Source organism: Amblyomma americanum, chromosome 1 (assembly GCF_052857255.1).
Source record: "Amblyomma americanum isolate KBUSLIRL-KWMA chromosome 1, ASM5285725v1, whole genome shotgun sequence".
Lineage (NCBI taxonomy): Eukaryota > Metazoa > Arthropoda > Arachnida > Ixodida > Ixodidae > Amblyomma > Amblyomma americanum.
Window position 1 is genome coordinate 313,591,453 of NC_135497.1, and position 6,878 is coordinate 313,598,330.

General features: G+C 49.0%; 1 long non-coding RNA gene across 1 annotated transcript; it reads left to right on the plus strand.

Moving 5' to 3' along the window:
• Window positions 1-5,118: 5,118 nt before the first annotated feature.
• LOC144098672 (uncharacterized) lies at window positions 5,119-6,620 on the plus strand. Its single transcript, XR_013307222.1, has 3 exons — window positions 5,119-5,300; window positions 6,255-6,384; window positions 6,477-6,620. It is a non-coding gene; the product is annotated as an uncharacterized LOC144098672 (long non-coding RNA).
• Window positions 6,621-6,878: the final 258 nt, after the last annotated feature.

Below are 6,878 nucleotides of genomic sequence, written 5' to 3' on the forward strand. Positions count from 1 at the left end.
TGAAGGACAGCCGGTCAATGTGTGCTCGGTCGAATACACGGACCTCGCGGATGCAGGCATGTTGTCTTGGAAGCCAGGCGATGAGGAAGGCGCCATCGTTTTCATTGCCGGAACCCCGGTTCCTCGCCCACTGGTCACCTCGGTCGTCGTAAGAGCGCAGACAGAGCTTGCCCGGTTCAAACTGTGTCAACATAAGCCTCGTAGCTCGCAGAGCCTTGTTCCACGACTCTATATCTTCAATGAGCCAGCATTCTTTGAGCTTGTCCGCTGAGCAGGAGCGTTCGCTGCGTAGGCCACGTAGCAAGTGTTCGAGTCTCCAACGCCAAGGATAGTGGTTACCCGCAACGTCCATGCTTGTATAGCCTTTTCAACACGCTCGAAAAAATTCCGTTGGTGGCGTAATACCAAATGAAGCAGGTAAATTTCTTCCACAGCGGTCTAATCTGTGCTTGGACGAAGCGTTGGTACTCACGCGCCAATGCGCAGAGTGTGCGAAGTCATTGTCGGAACACGAGTTCTTGCTTTTTGCCCGGAACTTCAGATGCGGCCGTGGCGATGCCAGTGGTAGAAAACTACCTGATCAACCATGGGGGCGTGCTGCGAGGCCACATGATTTGGGAATCAGCCGGCGGAACGAAGCCTAGCACGGTTTCGAACACGAGAGCGCACGAGAGCCTCCAGCGCTGATGTGCTACGGCTTCGTCTTCTTCTCAGCAAATGGCCCCATATGTTGTCACTTCTGATCCCGGATGCCATGCTTGGATGTCATGTGGGCTTCAGGAGCAAGAATATTTAAAAAACTAAATGATATGTCTTTAGGAATTGATGCCTGCGGCGCATATCGACAAACAGCTAAGGCGCATTAGCGTTTGAATTGGGTACCTGACATTAAATGGGCTATGAAGGGGGCGCTAATAAAGTAGCGGCATGCCAGGGATATTGAAGCACGCCGCTTCACGAATAGTGTCCAGCAAGGATTTTTTAAATGCGCTTTAAAGAAGCTGAGTTATGTGTAGTTGAAATTTGAATTTCAGCTTCTTCGCGCCTTTCCCTCTCTCATCACTTTTTGCACGCTGGAAGACCTGTAGGCGCTCCTTCGCCGACCCCTCTCTGGGAGCGGAGCTTGCCGACCCGCCGGAGATAAGCGGCCTAGTGGCCGCGGCCATGGTAGCTGCCTGACGTCTGAAAGAATCTAACCAATGGGCACCTCTCACCTTGTCTACGCAGATGCGGGAAACGGAGGAGGGTGCGAGCATGAAAAAGTCGCCGGGAAGGGCTCGCCAACTTCAACGCGTGATTGTGGGTCGTCTGCTGCGTGTAGGAGATTATTATTTGGCTCCGGTTTTCATGGCAACACAGGGCAGTGATTAAGTGAGTTAATGTGCTCTCCTCGGAAGGCGCTTCAGAGCCCCTTTAATAGTTACTTCCTGAGTGTTACAGTTTGGCTCTTCAGTGTATTTAGAGATTTTATAGATAACCATTACTCGCCATATCGTTGTCAAGTTTCTCGAGAAGGCGGTTCTGGGAGGCGCTGCCTGCCACGCAACGAATTCTAGCCCTCCACTAGCGCCACAGAAAAATTGCGGGTGTTGGTAGCGTCCGCCAGGCGTCTCCATCGTCGACGCTGCGTTGAGCTCCACCAGTGGCGAGTCTTGCCTGCCCAGCGGGTCAGTGCCCCTTAGGAACCCACGTCAAATAAAGTCCTCAAAACATATTGTGGTTTCACAGTGCACCTGCTTTGTCGTCCCTTCGTGAAGGAAAGCCGAGCATGCCCTAGAACAGGTTGTTAAAAGTCTCAAACGTCATGTCGAGCGTGGTGTATTTTTAAAACACCGCCGTACGAGCGCGCGTGTGTCAACGTCGCCTGTGGGTACCGGACGGGAGTGCGACTTATAGAAACACACGAAAACCAAGATTTCCGAAGAAATTTTTTTGTTTTAGTTTCGCAGTCTACGTACGGAGGCAGCCGTTCGTTAACAGTTGGCGAACGCTTTGAAGAAGACTGAGAAAGTATGCAATGTCATTTCGAAGGCAATCTATTTTTAAAATACCGCAATTAATGTGTGCGGTGAAGACGGACATCCTCCCGAAAGGCGCTGTCTCCGCTGGGTGTTTCCCGAAATCGTAAAAGCTTCTCGTGGAGTCCCACATGCTTCCGCGCGCGCTGCTTTTGGTCATTGATACAGTCGTTCAAACTGTACAGCCTAGCCAGCTCTACATGAACAGAAGTTCTCAAACGCCATGATATAAGCGAAAGAAAACAAACCGCGCACCGCAACAGACGACGGCGCAGACGATACCCTAACCGCCTCTGGCGTCCGCTGGCGTGTTTGCAATCGTAGCGGGTTTTCGGCCGGTCAATAGCCTCACCGGTTTCTGTCGAGGTGGAAACTTGAATAAAGGCGTTAAGATTTTTGAATCCGGCAATGTCCACGACGTAAGGGAACGAATGACGGAAAATGGATGTGAAGTCGCGTCGCCGTCTATCACAGGTCAACGACAAAGGAGCCGCGGCAAAAGAAACGGGGGAATATTAACTTACTGTCTTGTTGCACTCCAAAGAACACATATGCTGCAAGAGAGCAGCCATTTATAGATCTTATAAAACGCCAACAAACACTTGTGCGATGAAAATAACCACGAAGAAAGATTACAACAAGATCTTAGTTTTGACATCGAAGTATTTGAGTCCATGCAAAGTCTTCGCCGTTCATGATTCCTGTGTCGCGTTTGAAATCGGCAAGATTTGGTCCGCACTTAACTCCGACAAGTGATATTACAGCCAGCAGCACAGAAGTTAGCGTTATTCACTTTTAGGTTTCATAGGTGACGGAAAGAAAGTATGGGACAAAAGCGCTCGCTTCTTTTCCATCGCCCTCGCTTCCCCCCTCCGGACGCTCGCGCCGCCGCTAGAGGCGCGCGCGTCGCTGTGGCGTTAGAAACGCCGGGCGCTTGTCGCGTGTTCTTTTTTACTGCAGTCGGGGAAAGAGCGAGCAACACAAATATCACGAAATTTGAGCGGAATTACATTCTAGGCCCGGAACGGCCATTTGAAATCAAGTGGCTTCCGCGGTGCTCCACAGCTTTCTTGAAGGCAGTCGAAATCTTCGGCATTTACTCGGCATGCTGCAGTGGCGCTGAAGGTGTCATGTGTGTTTTGCCAGCTTTAGCTGAACTTTTGAACAATATGGCTGAACCCGGACTGTGATGTTGCTTAGGACAACAGTATATTGTATAGTGATTCGGGCCGAACCTTAATTGAGTTTATCGAACACTCACTGCATCGTTCAGCGCGTAACATGGTTTAGTGAGGCGCTAAAGGCGCCCGTGAAAGTGAAACGCGCCCGCCTCGCCTTTCCGTGTAGTTCTCGCGTATGACTGCCCCGGAACGAATACAGATGAACTTAAGTTTCAAAATCGAGTTTTGAAACGGCAGTGCTACGTGTCACAGAAGGAAGGTTAATTGCTCGTCAATCGTGCTGTTTCTTTTTCTCGATTCTGTAGTCCGCACGGAAGCGTACAGCGCACTAAGGGACGGGGACACAAAAAAGCAAGACACGTGGGACACACGAGTATGAGATAACCCGCGGCTTACTTGCCGTTACTGCTCAAACTCGGAGCATTCACGCTCGGACCTACTAACTATCCCTTCCTACGCGTACTGCGACAACCGTTATAACCCTGCGGATGGCCAATATGGCCACTTCCCCAGGAGAGCGTTTAAGTTTCAGAGGCCGGCTACGGGGAATCCACCGCGAGGTCCATGGTTTCCTTTTAAGCAGAAACCGACGCGTCGCTAGCCGGACGGCACACCCCCACTTGCAGGAGGGAGTTCGCAGTGCATCTGAAAACCTTTTGAATTTTTGCCTACAGAGCCGGATTTTATGGATCCAACCTCACTGTGAACCCAGGCCTGGCTCCGCCAGGCAGCGGACTTCATGGCGCAATTGGCCCTCACAGTTGCATGAAATTCGCTGAAGTCTCCCATGTGGTGTGCTGCCTCAGTGGATGGGTCCCAGCCATATCCATCCCCACCACTCGCGTTGCCATGCTACAAAGCTGGGCAGCCGAAACCGCCCTTGGCCCATCCAGGTGGCGGGTCGCGGACGTCGTACACGTGCCAAATCTAATTTTCCCCCCACGGCAGAAAAGGAGCCCGCATTAGAGAGAAAAGAAATTGGTGATGACCTGGCTCTGTTAGGCCAGGATATACGTAGCGAAAGCGCGGCGACATCTGGTTCGCAAGAGTGAATATATGAAACCCGTGAATTCGCTAGATGCGCCTTTTTTTACGACGAAAAATTGAGCCGTCGTGGCGGAGTGGTGGCGTCTACGCCTCAAAGGCCCAGGCTCGATTCCCAGCCTCGTCGCAGCTTTTTTTTTTTAAAGGGACAGTGAGGGGAGCTCTATCAATTTTTTTTAGCAAAATCTGATAGTCCGACATTTCCTGGCTTTGTTGCCGCTTGTCCGGGAAAGAAGGATACATTTATTTCAAAGAAAATTGGATTAGAAGTTGAAAAAGTCTTCCCCGCCGCTCCGATTGAAACTCGAAATCTCTTATGACGTCATAGGACGGAGTGACGTGAAACGTGACGTAAACGCAGACTCCGTGATTTCTGGCCGCTAGCGGTGCGGTCTAGCAGCCGACGAAATGAAAGGTACCGCCGCCGCACGTTGAAGGCATCTATAGACGGTTTCAGTGTTTGCAAACGAACCGCGCTTGACGCTGATTGGTTGCCCTCCGTCAGCTTCCGGCAAGAGATCTTTTGTACTTCCGGCTGTGCATTTTCAAGGAGTGTGCAACGTGAGACTAGTGTGTCGGTGTTTCTGTGTGCTGCTTTGGGCTGATTGTGAGCGTTGAATGTAATTATCGACATGTCGAGCGACTAATTCAAGGCACTCTGCACCGAAGCGAAGGAGCGGTATCTCCAGAAGCTAGTATTTGGAAGCACAGAGCTGCCCGACCCGCTGGACGATGATGTGCGCTTCTCGTTTTCATCCGGCTCCAAAAACCTTCCGCCAGTCACTGCCGCGGACATTTTTGTTTATCTTGTGGAAGGTGTGTGCTTTTACACAAGAGAGCAGTTTAAAAACTACAAGATCACCGAAGCTTAAAATGCATTTGTCAGCGGAAAAGTGAAGTGTCTCGCGTCATTCGAGTCCGTCAAGCGTGGGGGAGGCATCGTCGTCGTAGTGGCAACTGTAGAAGCCAGCCAAGCTTTTCCCAAAACATATCGCCCATGGTGCGTTGTTAACGACGACGGAACCGTAGTCAGCGCTCACTGTACCTGCATGGCTGGGTAAGTAAACGATAATCGCAAAGGCAATCTTAACTGCTTGCACGTGTTAACCTTTGTAGAGCGCTCGTGCGATCTGCTGCGTAGCGAAATAATCCAACTATTCTAGGAATTAACCTCCTGTCTTTTCTTCCTATCGCTCTCACCTTTATTTCCTTCTGTCTTCTTGCTGTCCCTGTTTTCCGTCCGCCATAGCTCGCGTGTCGCAAGTGCATATGGAAATTACCGCGGCTGCCGGAAGTCATTTTCTTTCGTGTGTGTTGTGGAAAATAAACAACCGCTACAGAGAGACAACGGATGCTGCTCCTTTCAGAGCAATGCGCATAACAAGCAAGGGAGTTGAGCGACTCGGAAAGATGCCGCGAACAGCCTGACGCCACGGATGCAAATTTTTTAAATGGTCGTTGTTTGTGAGGAAACAACTGTCCTCAAATGTTTAAAAACTGGTAATTAGCTGTTCGTAAAATGGCTTTTTTATTTGTTTACAGTTTATTCCCTGCTACTAAACATATGACATCAACTAGTTTCCTGCATTAACAAAAATACCCTTTGCCATTCATGGTGATTTGTTTCTTTGCTTTTTGCTTTCAAGGACGATACTTCAAACTCAAGCAAATGGCTTAGGCATAACAGCGATGCAAAGCCCAGTATTGTGGCCTTAGCAGAGCAGGTGAATTAATATTTGCCCATTTCTTATGCGGCACAGCACTCTCAACAAATTTTACAATGGCTACTTGAATTATGGACTAGAACAGCCGCGCTGTTACACCACACCACTTGAAACTTAATTAATGTGTTTACAGTGTAAATGTGAGCAGTGAGTGTCGGTGTACATAAACATAATTTTCAACGATCGAGGGATGTTGGTACTCATCCTTTGCTTTGTTTAATGTCTTCCTTACAATGTTTTTCGGTAGTACTCTTAAGTGGTTGTGACTGCACTCTTGCAAATTTCAGACTACGAGAATGCTGCACTCACGTTGCAGCACTGCTGTTCAGTGTGGAAGCAAATGTGAAAAATGGACTACACAATCCATCGCTGACTGATGTTGCATGCAAGTGGATCGAGGTATCAAGGAAGATCAGAGTAAGCCCGAACAGTTTAATTTGTTTTCTTTTGCCATCCGGCCATGCCATGTAAGTCCTCATCATAAACTGAGTTGTCAAAACTGGATGCAGGTGGCACCAGTCAGCGACATGATATTTTTCAAGCCGAAGACAGGTCAGCCAGTGCCCCAACCTGTCCCTAGAGCCCAAAATAGCTCACCAACCTGGACCGATTAACAAGTTCACAGCTTCTTGCAGCAAGTCAAGGTAAAAAGATCTTACTGAAGCACATACAGGCAGCTTGCACACACTTACCTATGAGTTGTATCTTGGCCAAGGTACAAGCAAATAGGGCTTGTGTGTTCACTTTGCCACTTGTTGTAATACAAGGAGAATGCATTTATACACGCCTGCTGTTCATTTTTGTCAGGTACTATAATAAAAAAAATGCTAAATGATGTTTGTATTACTGTGTTACCTAGTTAACACTGCGTGTCATGAATATGCTTTAACATTTATTTTGCTTCCATGTCA